Source organism: Quercus suber, unplaced genomic scaffold (assembly GCF_002906115.3).
Source record: "Quercus suber isolate HL8 unplaced genomic scaffold, Cork oak 2.0 scaffold_61, whole genome shotgun sequence".
NCBI classification, from domain to species: domain Eukaryota; kingdom Viridiplantae; phylum Streptophyta; class Magnoliopsida; order Fagales; family Fagaceae; genus Quercus; species Quercus suber.
The window spans coordinates 250119-269862 of record NW_027069526.1 but is presented as its reverse complement, the minus strand read 5'-3'; the positions used below and the strand labels follow the sequence as shown (position 1 = coordinate 269862).

General features: G+C 30.7%; 1 long non-coding RNA gene across 1 annotated transcript; it reads left to right on the top strand.

Annotated features, from left to right (window-relative positions):
* The first annotated feature begins 200 nt into the window (after window positions 1-200).
* On the top strand, window positions 201-2022 carry LOC136067172 (uncharacterized). The gene is made up of 3 exons (XR_010628692.1): window positions 201-338; window positions 817-993; window positions 1675-2022. It is a non-coding gene; the product is annotated as an uncharacterized LOC136067172 (long non-coding RNA).
* The last annotated feature ends 17722 nt before the right edge of the window (window positions 2023-19744 follow it).

Below are 19744 nucleotides of genomic sequence, written 5' to 3'. Positions count from 1 at the left end.
CTAGATCCGAATATAATGGCATACATATCGACATGATAAATATTAATTAAATCTCATTTATTCATTTGCCTAATCTGGCAAAATTAATATTCAATATTACTTGTATGGCATAAATTAGGATTGCCTTATAAAAACGAGATTCTTGAGGTTGAAAGCATCCAGCATTTTTCTCAAAAAAAAAAAAACAAGAAAAAAAAAAAAAAAAGAAAAAGAAAAGAAAAGAAAGAAACACACTGGAGGTGTATTTTTCTTTTTCAAGATGAAGTGCTTTTCTTCTTTCACTCTACTCATGGTGTTTTTCTTGGTTTATTCTAGTGCTAATTCTGCTATTATCTTATGTAAGTTGAGTTCCTTCTACCTTTTCTTTAAAATTAAAATTTTTACATGCATCAATTGTTGAGGGATAAATAGATTTAAACTTTAAATATCTCTGTTCATATGAAATGGGTTACAAGGCTCTTGACAAGAGTTAACTCTTTTATATATATATATATATATATATTGTAGGGCCTGTGGGCCTGGTAACCTCGGCCCACTTTACATCTAGCCCAAGGCTTATGCCGAGGAAGAAGTATTATACGAAGGTGACATATGAAGGCCTAAGCTCTTAGAATTCCCGCCGATGATACTCCTGTCCTCGACATACCGTGATTAACCCCAAGAGGTGGAGGGGGACAAGCCCAGGACAGGTTGTCACCTCCACAATATATGGCTCACCTAATCCCCTAGCCACATTAATGAAGATGTGACTCCTAGACTGGATAACCTTGGTCACTGTAAATCACTTGAGTACTAATAGTACAGCGGATGAGACAGATAGTCAGAAGGAAAATGCATGGATGATCAACAGATGGAAGAAAGAGAAGAAAGGAAGGAGACTATATAAGAAGAACAAAACGGAAAAGGAAATGGGAGGAGGAGAAGAAGGAAGCTCTTCGAATGAGTGCCGAGGAGCGACCTTAAGAAGCAGCCCGGATATCTCGATCTCCAATGGTGGGAATTTCTGTTTTTAGAGTTGCCTGCCTGTTAGAGCCTAATTCTTCATCCCACTCTCTAAAAATTTATTGTTTGAGCTTGTTGGGCTAGAAACCCATCCCTTTTTTTTGGGTCCAATCCAAATTGAGTCCCTACATATATATATATATATATGGAACTCTAAATTTTAGTTTTAATGTTGAATTTGTTTTTAGCTTTATATACCCCTTCTAAAAGCCTAAAAAGCTTTAACCTAAACCACCCTTTAAAGCTTTTGCACTAAACCAAACATTTGAAAATGTTTTACGGAACATTTTTAGGAACACTGCCAAACACCATAAAAGCAAATGTTGTCACTGAAAATATTATCAGTGTAAAGTATTTTACATTGAAACATACAGAGCTTAAAACTCTTATAAAAGCAAAACCAAACAGTCCCTAGAGTCTTTGTTTAACACTTTTTTGGGTCAAGCCAAATAAAATATGGGATTGGCTTCAGAGTTTTAAATTATTCTCTCAAGTCAAGTAAGATCTATAATGCATTTACTGTATTAGTTTTTCTCCAAATATATGCTACTTATTGTTAAATTAACAAATGGTCTAGTACAAAGCCTACAAAAATCTTCATTTGCTACAATTTTTACGTGTTCTATTACATATCTAATGGGTTTCCTCTTTTTGATTTGGTTTTGAAAGCAGATGAGACACCAGGTGAAGGTTGCTATGATGTTGAGAACTGTGACATGGATAAATGTTACGCACGTTGTGGAGGTGATAGTGGTAATTGTGTCCGTAAAAATATATGTTGTTGCACAGAATAACAAGGAATGTGACAAGTTCAAATCTCCCTCCCCTGCTGTGGAAGCTCTGCATTTTGATTCTCCTCATATTCAATTTTACTGAAAGTTTCTATTTCAAAGATTAAAAAAAAATCTCTCTCCCTTGTGGTAAATATTGAATTATCAAAATAATAATAATAATAAAAGGATAATTTCAAATGAATAAAAGAAGTATAGTATATTTTTATTTTAAAAAATTTCAACCTATAACGTCCACTCTTGATAATTGTTCTTTATCATCAGACTAAACACCAATTGGTATAAGAGAATTTATTAATTGAACTTACTAGAACCACTAGAAGTATATTATGTTCGTGTGTTCAAGTTGTCCGTTGATAATTATTGGTGGAGTAATCCCCACTAAAATAAAATTTTCAAAAAAAGTTGTTGTAACTAAATAGAGAAAAAATCCTATTCTTACATCGTTTATTGACTTTGAATTGACTTTGAAGAGATTAAATTCTATAAAGATATGGTGTAAAACTCATATTTTACTCATTGAATCTCAACATGCCACATCATCTTATCATATATTTAAAAATAAGTACAATCATACCCAATCAATTATAATTCCCTTTTTTTTAAAAGAGAGTTTTAATCTATGACGTCCGCTCCTAATAATGACTTTTTATCATCACCAATCAGTTTTTGGTGTAGGCTGGAATTAAATTTCAAATCTTTTATTCAACCATTAAAGACATTACTAGTTGAGCTAACTGAAACCCACAATACTCATATATATAAATCCAACCAATTTGGGAATTTATTGAGATGGTATTTGATGTGGTAGGATGTATTAAATTTTAAGTAAAATGCTGATGTGGCATTCTATTATTGGATAGTTTAAAACATTGGTTTTACACCTCATACTTATCAAATTCGAACTCATCTTTGAAATGTGCACCAAGGAATTAAATAAGTTCAAGTACATAAAAGAAATATATTTTGTTTTCGGGCAGAATTGTCAGATGATATTTTAGATAGTGTAGCCACACTAAAAAATGGAAAACTAATCTCATTGAACAATGTTTGTTCCTCTCACATAAGTAATAATGGATCTCTCAATAAATTTGATTAATGAGACCCATTATTATGTAAAAGGAATGAGCATTGTTGAGTACTAAATAATCACTCACTTTTTTTTTTTTTTGGGTCTTTAGTGTGACAAGGCTATGTTTGTTTTGACATTAATATTTTCTAGAAAATGAGTCATTTTCTAAAAAAATGTTTTCTGGAAAACTATCATATTTTCTTGTGTTTGATAGCGATATTGAAAATGAGTGGGAAAACATTTTATGATGTTTGGCAAGCACAAAAAGTAATAACATTTCTTATTTAATTCAAAACATGTTTATTATGTAAACCAACTAATGTAATCAATTTAAATTGAAAAACAAGCATGAATTCAGTTAGGATTAAAATTTTGTTGGGTTTGTCTCAAATTTCTCATATTAAAAAATTGTTTTACATATCAAAAGTTCTATTAGACACCATAATTACGCTCTCCAAGGCTAAATCATAAGATTTTTCTTTTGCTAGTACAAAATCTAATGTAAACTGCTGGCTTGAATATTTAGATAACATCTTCATATGGTTCAAAAGAAAATATTAATTTAGATCTTTCAAAACAGAAAAAAAAAAAATATATATATATATATATATAGGTTGGGTTCAAGTTATACTTTATGTAATTTTAAGCAATATTACACTACTTAATATTTTTTATTTGGATGCAAATTTTGACAAATCCACCGTTAAATTACATTATCTTTATATATTCTCTCTACTTGCAAAATTTCAAGGTAATCAAAGATCAATAGCCATGTAAATAATGCATAAAATTTGAGTTTATGGATCAAATGACAAATTACATTTTATCGTCTTGAAAATTGGCATGTATATTAAGAACATATAGAACATGTACTTCAACAATTAAATGTTCAAAATATGAGTTTAATATTAAGTTATTGGATTGTGTAACATTGCTTAGAGTTACACCAGGTGTAACTTGAACCCAATTTTGCGTCATATGACTGCGTGAGGCAGAGGGAGCCTTGAGGTGAGCAAACAAACAGAGGGAGCCTTGAGCAGCGAAGAGCGAGCTTGAGGCAGTGAAGAGCTTGACTTTCGGCTGAGCGAGATGAGCGAGATGAGCAAACAGCCAAAGCTCACGCTATTCCAAAAGAAGCTCTGCTTCCTTCATCACGCCGAACCTCCACCACCGCACAGCCTGATCGCCGGAGCAGAACGAAGAAAGAAGACTAAGAACGAAGAAAGGCAGAGATGTTTGACAGTTTGAGTCTGAGAGCTTGAGGTGAGGTGAGTGAGATCACTGAGATGAGAGTTGAGAGTTGAGATTGAGAGTGTCTGAGGGTTTCGGCTTAGGGAGTTAGGGATTTAGGGTTAGTTTTTACAAAACGGCATAGTTTAGGAATTAGGATTTTAGAGGACTGAGGACCAAAACGGCATAGTTTTGCCGAAAAATACAAAAAAAATTAAAAAATCTCCAACCGGTTATAAACCGGTTCAACCTCCGGTTTTTCCGGTTTTTCCGGTTGGACCTCCGGTTTTTACTATTTAACGGTTTTTTAATCATTTCCGGTTTTTTATCATAACCGGACCGGTTTTAAGACCGGTTCCCGGTTGAACCGGTCGGACCGGCCGGTCCGGTTCGGTTTTTAAAACTATGGTTACATGCTAGTTTTATTAATAACGAAGGATAAACATCTAGCATAAAATATTTATTTCAGTAGTGTAGTGGGCATGCCACACACACACACACACACACAGTAATGAGTGCAAAATAAGAAAGATAAAGCAAAGGGAAGAGAAGAGATGAGAGAGAATGACAGAACAAGAGCAAGAGATGAGCATGAGATCTGTTTATGTTTTATGTAGAAAGAAGAGATTATTTATTCATGTGTTTCTGGCAACATGAGATAAGAGTTGTTTTTCAACCCAAAAAAAAAAAAAAATGGAAAGTGACCTCTAAAAAAATAAGCTATATTTTTAATAAAGTTTTCCATTGACTAAAAATAGTTTTTCTTTGACCAATTTTCCTAGTATTACCAAACATTAAAAAACACGGAAAACTATCTTTACATTTAGTTTTTCATTATAAAAAAAAAAAAAAAAATTAAAACAAAAAATAAAACAAAAAAATAAAACAAAGACAAAGCCCCACTAAACGGTGGACATCCTAATCAAACTAAATACTACTTCTTGGTATTAAAATTATTCAATGCACTCCATGTACTATTTTTTTTCTTTTTACATAAAGGTGTTTTATTATGTGGGTTTCTTACATAAGACCCAAATTTATGTTAGAAAAAGATGTAGCATATCAAGTATATGAAATAATAGTACCTATTTTATTTATTTCTTTATTTTTTAAAGGCACAACTCAAAAATGATGGGGGTAGAGAGTTAATTACATGGAGCGAGACTGGACAAAGCTACATCCTTGAATAGAAGACCATCTCCCACGTTGCCCGAGTTTTCTCTGAAACCAAAGACACAAGTAAGAGTTGTTTATTGATTTTAAAGTAAATCTTATAGTTTTAAATTTTCAAAATTTAAGGTTTAATTTGTTACTATCATAAATTCCAGTACTCAATTTGAATTTTTTTAAACTATAAGTTTTAATTTGAAAGAAACCTTTTTTAAAAGGGTAAAGTACATATTTAGTCTCTATTCTTTACAACATATTTCAATTTGGTCTTTAATCTTTCAATTGTGTCAATTTGATCTCTAACCCTTAAGTGTCATGTCAATTTAGTCTCTGTTGTTATATCTGGATGAAAATTGATGACATGTCAAACAGCCAAGATAACATTATAGTGTATTGTCACATCAACAAAAGCTAATTTTTTATTTTAACCATTAAATGCGTCATCAATTTTCTAACAACTTTTATATTTCTCATGAAAGTAATGTTAAAATTTTCCTAATTTAGTTTATTACAATTTTACAATAAATTATAGATGGTTAGTTTTATTGGTTTAAATTTGAATCTACCACTGAATCCTTTATTAATTAGGTGGTTGGGAGATTTAAGAACAACATGACAATATTGATGTGTACTAATTATATGCAATAAATTAGAGTTGACAATTTTTTTTAAATATATATAACTACATTACTGAGGTTGGAAGCTTGCATAACACCGAGGTACTTTTTTCTTCATCAAGAATTCAAGATCACAAGATGGAGTGCTTTTCTGCTTTCCCTCTGCTTATGGTGTTTTTCTTAGTATTTTCAAGTGGTAATCCATTCCTTGTTTTCTCTTATCATGGTAAGCGAAGTTATTTCTATTTTTGAAATGTGGGGCTATAATATTTTTATAATTCATATATGATTAATTAAATTAAATTTTAGAAAACAAATATATTAATATTTAAACAAATAAAAAGGAAAATGTTTGGAGGGTAAACATGTGCCATTGTTGTTGAAAGTAGAATTTAATTAGTAAGCTTATATACATACATATATATATATATATATACACACACAAATTAGTACGCTTTAGTGGTATAACTGTTGTGAAAATTTTTATCATTTTTTTTTATTTGGTAAATAGCCTTTCTCTTGTTAAATTTATTAATGGTCTAGTACAAAGACTACATAAATCTTTATTTATTATATTTTTCATTTGGAATGAAGGTGTACATATCTAATGGTTACATGGTTTTGAAAACAGGTCCTCCGTTAGGAAAGGTAGGTATTCCCTGCAAATATCCTTTTGTGCTACTCCCCATTGATTCCTGCACAGTGAAGAAATGTTATAAAGTTTGTCAAGATCTATACGCTGACGCAAGCATCTGCCTCAACCCCAGAACTTGTTGTTGTGAAATATAGAGGATATAGAACTAAATAAAGAAGGAAATCCCTAACCTAGGGAAATGTTTTAAGTTTATGTTTTATGTGTTAAAGTTATCTGTTATAATTTATTGTTGGAAAGCGTAAAACCCATAAATAAAAAAATAAAAAAAGTAATTAGGAGTGGCAATTCGTGTTCGCATGTCAGGTTCATGTCGTGTCAACTCATGAGTATTCGATTATATAGGTCAACACTAACCCGACATGTTTATTAAACGGGTTAAGATTCATCAATCCTGACACGGCCCATTTATTAAATGGGTCAGTCGTGTCGACCTATTTTTTAAATTTTATCAAAATGAAAAAAAAAAAATTATGACAAAACAAACAAATAAATATTTTTAATATAAAATTCAGAACTAACGAGTAATTGCATCACAAATAATCATTCAAAACTAAAGCATATCTCAATATTACAAATAATTAATCACAATATATCAAAGAAAATAAACCACAACAATTAATAAGTTTATATACCTAAAGTTTAAAGGGTATTGGTAAAATGTCATTTAATTAAACGGGTCAAACGAGTATTCTATGTGTTCAACATTAACCCAACTTGTTTATTAAACTGGTCAGCTGTGTCAACTCGAATATGACCTAAACCTATTAAGCCTCAACCTATAACCTGCTAATTTCGTATAGTGTCGTGTTAGATTTGCAGGTCGTATCTAATTTTGTCACCCCTAAAAGTAATATTCCCTATCTCACATCAATCTATCCTACCATAAGTTTTGTTAATGAGATTTATTATTATGTGACATGAGGAATCAAGGGAGTGTTTCTTATGGAGTACTAAATAATTACTCATTAAATTATACTATTTTTTCTTCATGTTGTTTTCTTTTTTGTCTTTGATGTACCACTCTGATTTTTCTTGAAAAAAAAAAGTAATTTACCTAAGACAGGATCATAATTGCACTTACTCATTAAAAAAATTTGATATTAAAGCGATTTAACCATAAAATGGGGATCAATAGACGTTTTAATAAGTGGGTTCAATCATAACTTGAACATAGTCCCACTAAGAGTCCGTTTGGTTGGAGGGTTTTCAATTAGAATGATAGAAAATGGGAAAGGGTGGAAAGTGAAATGATAGAAAATATTTTAGTTTTCCTCATTTATGTTAAGTTGAGAGGGTGAAAAAGTAGAGAAATGAAAATTTTTTTGTTTGGTTGAGAAGAAAACTTAGAGGATGGAAAATTATATACAAATTTACTCTTATACTCTTTCATAAAATATTATAATTTTTTTATATTATATTTACTCATTAACATATTTTTTTACTTATTCAAATTATTACTATTAAAAACCCACGTAGCAATGTTGGTGGCTAAATTTGGGTGGGTCTAGTACTAAACGTTTATAAGGAAAAAAAAAATCCCGAGTAGCGGTTAGCAAAAAGAGAGGAAAAAATAAAGAATAATGCGTTGCTTGCTTATTATGACTTGTGAGTCAGTGAGCGGAAAACAGAGGGCAAAAATAACTTTTAAAAGTGTGAACAAAAAATATTAGTTTAATTTTTTATTGGCCTGGATGGAAAAGAGCTGGGACTGTCAGTTTTCTCCTCTATTTTTCTCTTCTTACCGAACACAAAAATTGTGTTTTCTCTCCACTCTATGACACATCAATGTCCGAATTAATGAATGGATCAAATAATTAGATCACCTTATAAAAATTATATATTCTATTTATTGATACTTTTATTATGAAACTCCAAGGACAAACATTGAAAAATAAGACAATTGGGAGGTGCCAAAATAGCTGCATGCCCTATTTTACTGTAATGATGACTTCTCAAAAGTGTATTGTGCCTCCTTGAAAGTTGAAATGGATAAATCGCAAAGTACAAGTAGATTGTAAAATTCAACTCGTCCATCCATCGTATTCTTCATTTAGCAAAAGAAACAAAAAAATCGTAAAACTTAACATAGTTTTCCTATATAATATTCTCATCCACTTAAAGGGGATTTATCCATATATTAGATCCTTCTCTTAGTCAATATCTATGAATAGTTAGAAACACTATATAGAGAAATGTATATATATATATTTTCTTTTTTCTTTTTTTTTTTTAATGAAAGAAACGCTATATAGATTTATTGATCTATATTTTTTCTAAGATTCCATTTATGTTGACACATAAGTTTTTGCAAACTCTAGCATCCTATTCCTAGTTTCTCAACGCCAAAATAATAAAGACAATTTTGTGTATGAGAGGGAGAAAGAGGGATTAAATAAGGCTCAATTAACATTTATTCTATAAATAACTCCCATTTATATAAACCTAATTATTTAATGAAGCTCTTTTTTTCTTTTCTTTTCTTTTTCTTTTTTTGAGAAAGGATGAAGCTCTTTTTTTATGGGATAATGAAGCTCATATAGTCATATGTTATATAATTTATGTAAACGAATATTCTCCTAAAAAATTTGCAATCATATTAGGTTGTAAGCAATAAACCTAATACGTGTCAGATATCTATATATATAGCAGATATAAATTGTTGTCTGCCATATGGCATTGGTAAATTATATTATTTTAAACAAATTGAGAAACTAGAAAATTGTTTCGTTTCCCTTTTGTGTGTATGTATGTGTTTGTTTCTATAATTTTTTAAACAAAAAAACAACTCTTGACAGGTAGAAAATTGTCTTGTTGCATATTAAAAATTTTCAAATAATTTTATTCATTAGACAAAATTGCTAAAAGGGACAAATCACTCAGCTATTTTATCAAACAATTTTCACTTATGTAACAAAGAGTTTTGATAGCTGCTTCCACACCCCAAAAAAAATTAATAATAATAAAAAATAAGATTAAATTTTATAAAGATATGGTGTAAAACCCATGTTTTACCCTTCTAATTTCAACATACCACATCATCTTATTATATATTTGAGAATAAGCACAACCACAACTAATCAATTCTAATTCTCATATATAAATCCAACCAACTTTTCAAAAAAAAAAAAAAAATCCAACCAAATTGGGAATTTATTGAGATGTTATTAGATGTGGTAGAATGTAATGAATTTTAAGTAAAATGCTAATATAGCAATCACTTATTAGATAGTGTAAATTAAAACATGAGTTTTACACCCCATCCTTACAAAATTTGGACTCATACTAAATTGTGTGTGACAGAGTGAAAGATAAAGGAATGGAGTATTAAATGAAGCTTATTTATTATATAATTAACTCCATTTATTTAGGAATTATTAATCAAGATAATTAATTATATAATTAAATGTAAATATATAAGGCTATAAGCAATAGATTTAGGAAAAAAATTAATGTATGCCCTAAGGCCATTAGTAGATGAAATATATTTTAAAATTTTATTTGGAAAATAAAAAGACAACTGATTTTTTTTAGGGTAAATTACGTATTTGATTCCTATTTTATATACAATATTTCAATTCGGTCTCTAACATTTTAATTGTGTCAATTTGGTTCATAACCTTTTAGTATCATGTCAATTTAGTCTCTGTCATTATCTTTTGAATGAAAATTGATGACACATCAAATGACCTGTATTTTCACATCAATGAAAGCTAATTTTTTTATTTTGGTCAGTAGATGCATTATTAATTTTCATCCAAAAAATAACATGAGGGATAAAATTGACATGATACTAAAATGTTAGGAACCAAATAATTGACACAATAGAAAAGTTTGTGACTAAAAATTGAAATATGGTGTATAAGATAGGAACCAAATACGTAGTTTACCATATTTTTATAACTTTTTTATATTTTCTATGAAAGTGGTATAAAAACTTTCCTTAAATGGTTTATTTACAAATACCCTAAGAACACCTATTAACAAAGAGGGATGCTACGTCTACAACAATTTTACAATATTTTTACAACAAATTACAGGTGGTTAGTTATTATTGGTTCAAATTTGAAACTAATACTAAGATTACTTTTTTGTCCCAACAATAATAACCAGTAACAACTTGCCACTTAGGATTTGTTGTAGAAATGTTGTAAAAATGTTGTAGACATATCATTTCTCATTAACAAAACCAATAAATCTAATACACACCAAATGTGTGTGATGTGTACAATTGTTGTTTGACATTTGGCATTGGTAATTTATATCATTCTAAAAAAATTGAGAAACTAGAAAATGCAAAAATCTTTACAAACTATATATAAATTACCAATGCCAAATGTCAAACAACAATTGTACACAACACACACATTTTAATTTGTTACATTTTGATTTGGAATTTTAAAACATTTATGTACGTATCTAATGGTTTCCTTTTTACTTGGTTTTGAAAACGGATCCTCCAACATGCTCAGATCCAAATCATATTATTGTCCTTCCTCCCTGTTCAAATAAGTATTGTTCCCAACGTTGCACTAAAGTGGCTGGAAAACCTGTCGATGGTTGCTGCTTTTCCTTATTCGATTGCTGTTGCAAATTTTAATTTGCTATGTCAAGTGAAACTATATAGAGATGGAAATCCTACCTCTTTTAAACTTTTGATTACTTTGAAATGAATATCAGGGAAAATAAACATGAATAAAATAAATACATTTCGTATGTGTGCTGATTTGTTTGGTAATTATTGATGACGTGACTCACACTAAAAGGGGTATTTTTGTTATTTAGATATCCCAAAAAAAATTTCCAAAAAAAAGAAGTCAAAATTAATCCTTGCCTTTTTTTTTTTATACATGATAAAAATTCTACTTTAACCTAATCTAAGTGTATATATTTGTAAAGCTCCCTCTTGGAAGCTTGAACCCAGACCCTTCTTCCCACACTCTACAAGCACTTATACTTGTGGATTGCATGAATGGAGCCATGGTTGGACTTGGGGGGCAATGCCCCCCCCCCCCCAATTTTTTTAAAAATATTATTATATATATGAGTACTAATTTTAACAATTTTGTTTTATAAAATTACACTTTTGCACCCTTAAAAATATCATTGATTCTTTTAAGAGAATTGTTATAGTCACAAATTTTTTTATAATATTTTTACAAACGGTTAAGATAGCAAATTTTTATTGGTTCGCATTTGGGCTCACCATTTACATTATCAGCAATTTGTAAAAAAGTTTGTAGTTCAAACATTTTCCACATTTTAAAGACCATTAAAAATATTTATAAGTATAAAATCTAAAAAAGAAATATAAAAGCCCAAAAAAAAAACTATAAAAAAAAAAAAAAAAAAAAATTAAGCCTAGTCAACCAATTTTACTTAAAACAAACAATCTAACCCTTGAAAAAATTTTAAACAACTAGCAGCTAAGTAACTAAGTAGCAACAAAGTCGAAAGCTGAAGTCACTACACACAACCAACAGCAAAGTCGCCCTCCTAACTTTAAGTTCTGGCTCCGTCCTTGGTGGAGTGACAATCGCACCAAGAGTACGCGGTGGTCAAAATTAATTCATACTTAAAGAGCAAATGTCTTTTTAGTTTAACATGGAACTTAGCTAATACAATCCAATTAAAAAATGGACTTCAAAAGCTTAGCATTTTATGATTTTTTTAATCGGAACAATCTTCTGTTGATCTCAATAAAAAAGTTCCCAATAAGCACTTTATTAAAATCTACCACCGTACACCCTTTACGCGATGATCACTCTACAAATATAAGTACTTGTGGGGTGTAGGAGGCAAAAGCCGAGGTTTAAATCTTTAAAAGGAAGTTTCACATACATATACACTTAGATTATGTTAAATTAGAATTTCTATCTTGTATCCAAAAATTTAAAAAAAAAAAATTATAGAAAAAAGACAAAAGTTGATATGAACAATAAAAACTTTTTTCAAAGAATGTTAATGAAAAATTAATCGTAAGAATTATTTTTAAAAGCAATGTACCCAAGTTGTAGAATAAAATAAGTGTAGATTTTTTTTTTTTTTAATATATCAATAATTAAGCTTTTGCTTCTATCCATAGAATTGATAATGAAGAAGAGAAAAATTATTTGTATTTTTTTTTTTTTTGAGAAAAATTACAAATTACCAAATTCTTTGTAATTTGGTGCAAACATTTGGCAATTTATCATGATAATCACTTGCCACAACCACAACTTCTAAACACGACTTATATTTCATAGTGTATGATACATGATATGGTGTCTTAGCCTAATCATAGGTTAAAATTATATCTTATTTATTAGAAAAATAGTTGTATTAAGATTATATTAGATTTTCCAAATCAAATTAGATTTAATTTTCCTAATTTGGCCATAATATTCCAAATTTGACAATAAATTAGTTGAGAAATTTAAAAACAATATGCCATAATTGGTAAATACCACATATATGAAATTAATTAGCATTGTCTTACAAATAATGAGATTTTTTTTTTTTTAATACAAGATAGAAATTTTACTTTAACCTAATCTAAGTGTATATGTATGTAACCTTTTGAAAACTTGAACCCGACCTTTGCCCCTCCCTCCCACACTCCACAAGCATTTATATTTGAGATGATTTTTCAAGATGAAGTGCTTTTCAGTTTTCTCTCTCCTTATGGTGTTTTTCTTATTTTGTTCAAATGGTAATTAATTTCGCACTCTCTTATTTTGGCAAACGAAATTCTTTCTATTTTTGAAGTGTTGGGCTGTAATATTTTATAGTCTATCATCTATGTATGATTGTTGGTAACTCGAAATTTGGAAAATAGGTTGAACATTTAAATGAATATAAGAAAGAAAATGTTTGGAGTGTAAGCATGCTATAGTTTTTATTTTTTGTTTTATAGGCAATCCATTTGTCTTCTACCGGCCCATTTGACATTTCTATGTAAAAAAAATTAAAAAATTAAAAAAGAAAAAAGAGAGTAGAGTTTTTATTATAAAGCTTTTGAGAAATAGAGTTTTAAGTAAGAAATTATTTAAAGTGTTTTGAGTATTTGGCAAATTATAGTGAAACTGTATTATAGTTTTTGATTAGAAAGCATGAATAGTTAATTCAGTTTAAGAATTCGCATTTGATAATTTTAGGGAAAGTGTTAATGGTGGTTGCATCGATGTAACAATGAGTTTCAAAAGCTGCTTCCACACCAAAAAAATACTGCTACTAATATAAAATAGACAAAATTTAGTTACAAAATTGGTTATAATCTAAGACTACAACTTTACTCAATAAAATAAATATTACTACATATTTTGAAAATATAACCATTGAATTGCATGTTCATTACACACTTAATACAAATGTCAAATTTTGTATCAATCGGATATTATTTACTATATGATTTATAAGCTTATATTTTATGATTAATTTTAAACTATAAGAACTTGCAATTTAAACAATTTATTAATAATATAGCTATTAATCTTTAATTTTGTAAAAAAATTGCAAGCACAGAGAATATAAAAAGATGATGTCATCCAATGGAGGATTTATCAAAATTTACCTCCAATAAAAAGATATTGAATAAAGTTATAATTTAAGGTTATAACTAATTTTGTAGTTAAATTTTGTCCATATAAAATTGTGTGATGGTGTGAAAAATAGAAGGGACGAGTTAATGAGGCTTATTTATTATATAATTAACTCCCATTTATTGAGGAATTCATTAATCAAGCTCATTTATTATATCATTAAATGTAAATATATAAGGCCATTACACTATAATAGTGGCGGCTTTAGGATATATTTTTAGGGGGCTCAGTTAAGGATGGCAATTAATAGGTTGGGGCGAGTTCGAAGGATGAGGTCTTTGCCCCTGGCCCACATTGGTTTTGTCTTACCTTATCCCTGCCTCGCCTCGCATGACGGAGAAAATTTTCTTACCCCATCCCCACCCCTTGGGGCCCCGGGAAACCCCACCTGACCCCCATAAAACTCTACTTCTTGTTAATTTGCCCACAACTATTACAATTGTTTTTTATAAAAACCTGTTTCGTTAATAAAAATATACTTGAAATTACAAATAAATTTATCCCATCAAATCAAACTTTAGCTGTGTCTCTAAAACGTAGCCAAAATTGCATCTATAGGCGCGTTTTTAAACGCCCAAACATGGTCTATAGTTGTGTTTTTAGAAATGCAACTATTGTCATGGAGTATAGGCCGCATGTGTAAGCGCGGCTATAGAAAATGGAACTATAGACCAAATGGGCCTATAACCACGTTTTTAGTGTCTATAGCCACGTTTTAGAAATGCAACTATAGCCCTCGTTTTTTGTATATTGTTAATATTGGATATTGGGGCTTGAAATGGAACTTAACTAATACAATCCAATTCAAGCGTAGATTAGAAGTATATAATTCAATTCAATGATAAAATTGGATAATGCTTAGCATTTTCTGATTTCTTAGCCAAAACAATCTTCCATCTATCTCAATAAAAAAGTTATCAATGAGCACTCAGTTAAAATTTAAAAGAAAGAAGACAAAAGTAGATATGAACCAAAAAAAAAAAAAACTTTGTTTAAAGAATGTTAATGAAAAATTAGTCGTAAAAATTATTCTTAAAAGCAATATACCCAAGTGGTAGATTTAAATAAGTGTATAATTTTTTTTTTAATATCAACAATTAAGCTGTTGCTTCTATCCATAGAATTGATAATGAAGAAGAGGAAAATTCTTTGCAATTTGGTCCAACCATTTAGCAATTTATCATGACACTCATTTGCTGCAACCACAATTTTAATTCCAACTTTTATTACACAGTATATGATATATGATATGATAATGTCTTAGCCTAATCATAGGTTAAAATTATGAGAAATGCTATGTCCACAATATTTTCACAAAACTTTTACCACAAATCTTAAGTAGCAGGTTATTACATGTTATTAGTGTTGAGGCAAAATAGTAATTTCAATGATAAATTCAAATTAGAACAAATAACAACTAACCACGTATGATCTGATGTTGTAAACGTAGCACTTTTAATTATAAATTATTTTACAACATTTTTTCAAAATGTTGTTATGGCCAACTTCTTATTGGTTTTTATCTAGACTAACAACTAATAGCACTTTTTCATTTACCAATAATCACTCACTACATCAGCAGTTTGTAAAAAAAAAATTGTAAAAAAGTTTGTATCTCTAACATTACTCTATATCTTGTTTATTAAAAAAAATGATGTATTAAGATTATATTAGATTTGCCAAACAAGTTAGATTTTATTTGCCTAATTTGGCCATAGTAGTCCAAACTTGACAATAAATTAGTTGAGAAATTTTAAAACAAGATGTCATAATTGAAAAATACCACACATATGAAATTAATTAGCATTGACTTATAAATAATGAGATTGTTGAAGTTGAAAGCTTGCAAAACACTAGGGTGCATTTGAAAAAATATATATTTTTCAAGATGAAGTGGGTTTCAGTTTTCTCTCTACTCATGGTGTTTTTCTTATTTTGTTCAAATGGTAATTCATTTCTCACTCTCTCATTTTGGCAAACGAACTTCTTTCAATTTTTGAAGTGTTGGGTGGTAATAGTTTATAGTCCATATACGATTGTGGACAGGTCAAAATTTAGAAAACAAGTCTAACATTTAGGCTGCGTTTGTTTCAACTTCAAACCACTTCCGGAAATCAATTTCCGTAAAATTGATGTGTTTGGCTGCTTAGGAAAATTGGGTCAACGGAAACCCATTTCCCCTTTGACCGAAAAAGAGCCCCCTGCTGGTGGAAATACATTTCACCCTCTATTTTACCTTAAACCAATTTCCGGAAAATTTTCTCTCCACTCTCCAAGTTCTCTCACACAGCAGCTCTCTCTCACACAGCAACATCACTCTCCAAGCTCTCTCACACTCACTCTCCGATCCGGTCCAGACCCAAGCTCCAAGCTCAGCAGCACGTTCAGACCTCCGATCCGGTCCAGACCTCCGCTCCAATCCAGTCCAGACCTCAAGCTCCGATCCGCTCCAGCGACCCAGACCAGACCTTCGCACGAGCAACCGCCAGCGACCTTCGATCCAGCACAACCCATCACAACCCAGAGCAATCGCACGACCCAGAGCAACCGCCAGAGCAACCCATCGCCTTCGACCCAGAGCAACCCACGAACCGACGAACCCAGAGCAACCCACGAACCTCAACCTCGTCGCTGACGGTGCCCTATCGCCTCCACACTCTCTCTTCCTCGATCTCTCCGTTTTTTTTTTTTTTTTTTTAATTTGATTGTTGTTGTTGTTTTTTTTTTGGATGAACTGATTATTGTTGTTGTTGTTGTTGTTGTGTTGTTGTTGCCGGAATTTGCTGCCGGAAATTTTTTGTTGTTGTTGAATTGTTGCCAGAATTTGTGAAAAATTTTCCGGAAAATAGCATTTTAGAATACATCCAAACACATGAAAATATTTTCCTCAACAATTTTCATAATTCAACCAAACACTTAAAAATATTTTCCTTTTCTGGAAAATAGCATTTCCGGAAAATATGTATTTTCCGGAGAATGTTTTACACGAAACAAACACAGCCTTAAATAAATAAGAAAGAAAATGTTTGGAGTGTAAGGATGTTATAGGTTTTTTATTTTTTTAGGCAATACATTGTCTTCATCGTTTTCATTTGACATTTCTATAATAAAAAAAAAAAAGTACAGTTTTTATTATAAAGCTTTTGAGAAATAGAGTTTTATGTAAAAAGTTATTTAGAGTTTTGAGCAGGGATGTCCACAGGTAAGGCGAATCAGGTTTGAGGTCAACTTGCCACTTGACCCGCTCAGATCAAGTGGAAGAAGTGACGACCTGCGACTGACCGACAACTATCACAGGTCAAGTTGGATTAGGCTATAGTAGACGATCAGTTAGTTCAGTTGAACCGATGAAGCGGCGGTGGTGGTAGATCTTCGTTGGATCTGAGAAGAGGAGAGAAAGATTCGGTTGGAATTTGAGTGGATCTAAGCTAAACCTTGCCGAATCCAAGCCAAACTTCGTCGGATCCACACCAAACATCGTTGGATTTGAACAAATCTAAGCAAACATCGTCGAATCTGAGTGGATCTAGTTGGAGAAAGGCCAAACATGGCCGGATCTGAAAAGCAAAGGTCTTAAAGTAGCCAGATCTAGGTAGAATCCGATAGTCACAAGGGTTCGTTTTTCAGATAGGTAGGGTAGCTCAAGTTCTGGTGGAGGACACCTGCCACTCAACTAGTTGAAGTTGGTTTCTAAGAGATTGGACCCGTAGCCAACTGACAAATGGATCAGATCAGGCCACCAACGGTCGATTCCGGTCGATTTGGTCGATTCCGTCAAGTGGCTAGTTTGTTTGGACAGCCTTAGTTTTGAGTATTTGGCAAATTATAGTAAAACTACATTATAGTTTTGGATTTATAAAGCATGAATAATAATTCAGCTTTAAGAATTTGCATTTGATAATTTTAACTAAACGAGTTTTTTTTTTTTTTTTTTTGAGAGAGAAATGTTTTTAGTTAAGAGACCTTCCCTTTAAAAACAAAAACATATAGAATTGAACACTTTTTTGAGTTAAACAACAAAGTTTTGGGATTCCGTTCATACTTGTAAATTACCATCAGTCAAACCGATAATGTATAGTATTAATTTTTCTTTTCTTAGAATATGTACTGTTTGGCTGATTGTTAAATTACCTAATGGTTTGGTACCAATTTAATGGGTTTTCCTTTTATCTTGGTTTTGAAAACAGGTCCTATGAGAGAGGTGCAGGGCCAGGCATGCCCCTCCGATCAAACTATCAACATTGTGAACTGTTCAAAGGAGGCATGTGTCAATAGCTGCGTCTCACAACTGAGTGAATGTATTAATTGTCATTGCATCGAGGGAAACACTTGTTGTTGCCATACATAGAGATCATGAAACTATTAAGAAAGATGAAAATCCTACCTCATGTTGCTATGTTGAAATGAATATGAAAAAATAAAACTAGTTTAAATGAAACCATATTGTGTGCTATGTTTTGAGTTTTTAATTATTGACGGAGTAGCCTACACAGCTACACTACGAATACTTTTTTTCCCCCAATTCTTCTATAATAAAAAAAGATAGATGTCTTGAAACATTGGTTATAGAATTTCACTTAGACTAAATTTATGTTAACAATGTAAATTTAGTCATAGTCTAGAGCTACCATGGTGAAAGTATGCTGTATAAGGTTTTTTTTTTTTTTTGATGGAATGCCGTATAAGGTTTTGACATTTCTTCTCAAAAAAATAAAAAGGTATTGATGCTTATGTTAATGCACATGGAGCTCAATTTAAATAACATCCAACATTCAAACATTACTATATACAACATACTCTCTTAAAAGTTACATGACTTTTGGTCTCTAGCTTTTAGATTGGCTTAATTTTGGTCTTAGTCAAAATTTGACTAAATTACAAATCATAACATCTAACTTTTTCCAAGTTTCAATTCAACCCTAAGGTTTTTTGTTTTGATTTTTTACTATGTGACTAGGAATGATGAGCACAATCAACTGGTCAAGCGGTACCTTAAATGGTTCTTTTTAGCAATTGTACCACTTTCCTTACTTTTAGTGCATTTTGGATATAGAGTTTGTGTTTGCGTTTGTGCACTCTGTGCTTTGTGTGGGTCTTGTGCATTGTTCACGGGACCCGCAAATATTTTTCAGCAAAAAATTTAAAATTGGGTCTCATGTACTTTTCACACATTTAAAAATTATTCTACTACAGTGTTTTCAGTTTTCAGCGATAAGCGGAATCCAAACAAACCCTTAGTGTGTTTGAACAAATCATTTGAATTTTCAACTGTGGCAAAATCAAATTTATCCAAAATTTAAAGGAGTAAATTGTAAACTAATGATTAAAATGGTGTATTTTTGAATAAAATGATGGCATTATTTTGAGCTTAGCAACATTTAATTGACACCTCATCACAACACATTGATATAAAAAACTTAAATCCAAATCACATATAATGTTAGAGGTATAGATCCAAATTTTGAACTTTTAGAAAGCAAAATTAAAATTATCCAAAAATTTAAGGGTGAAAATTTTCAAATATAGTTTATATATATATATGTATATATATTATAGGAGCCCAAAAAAGCAAAACCCACTTAGAATAGTGGAGTCAGATTCTTTAGGCCCAGTGCAATTAATTTGTTAGA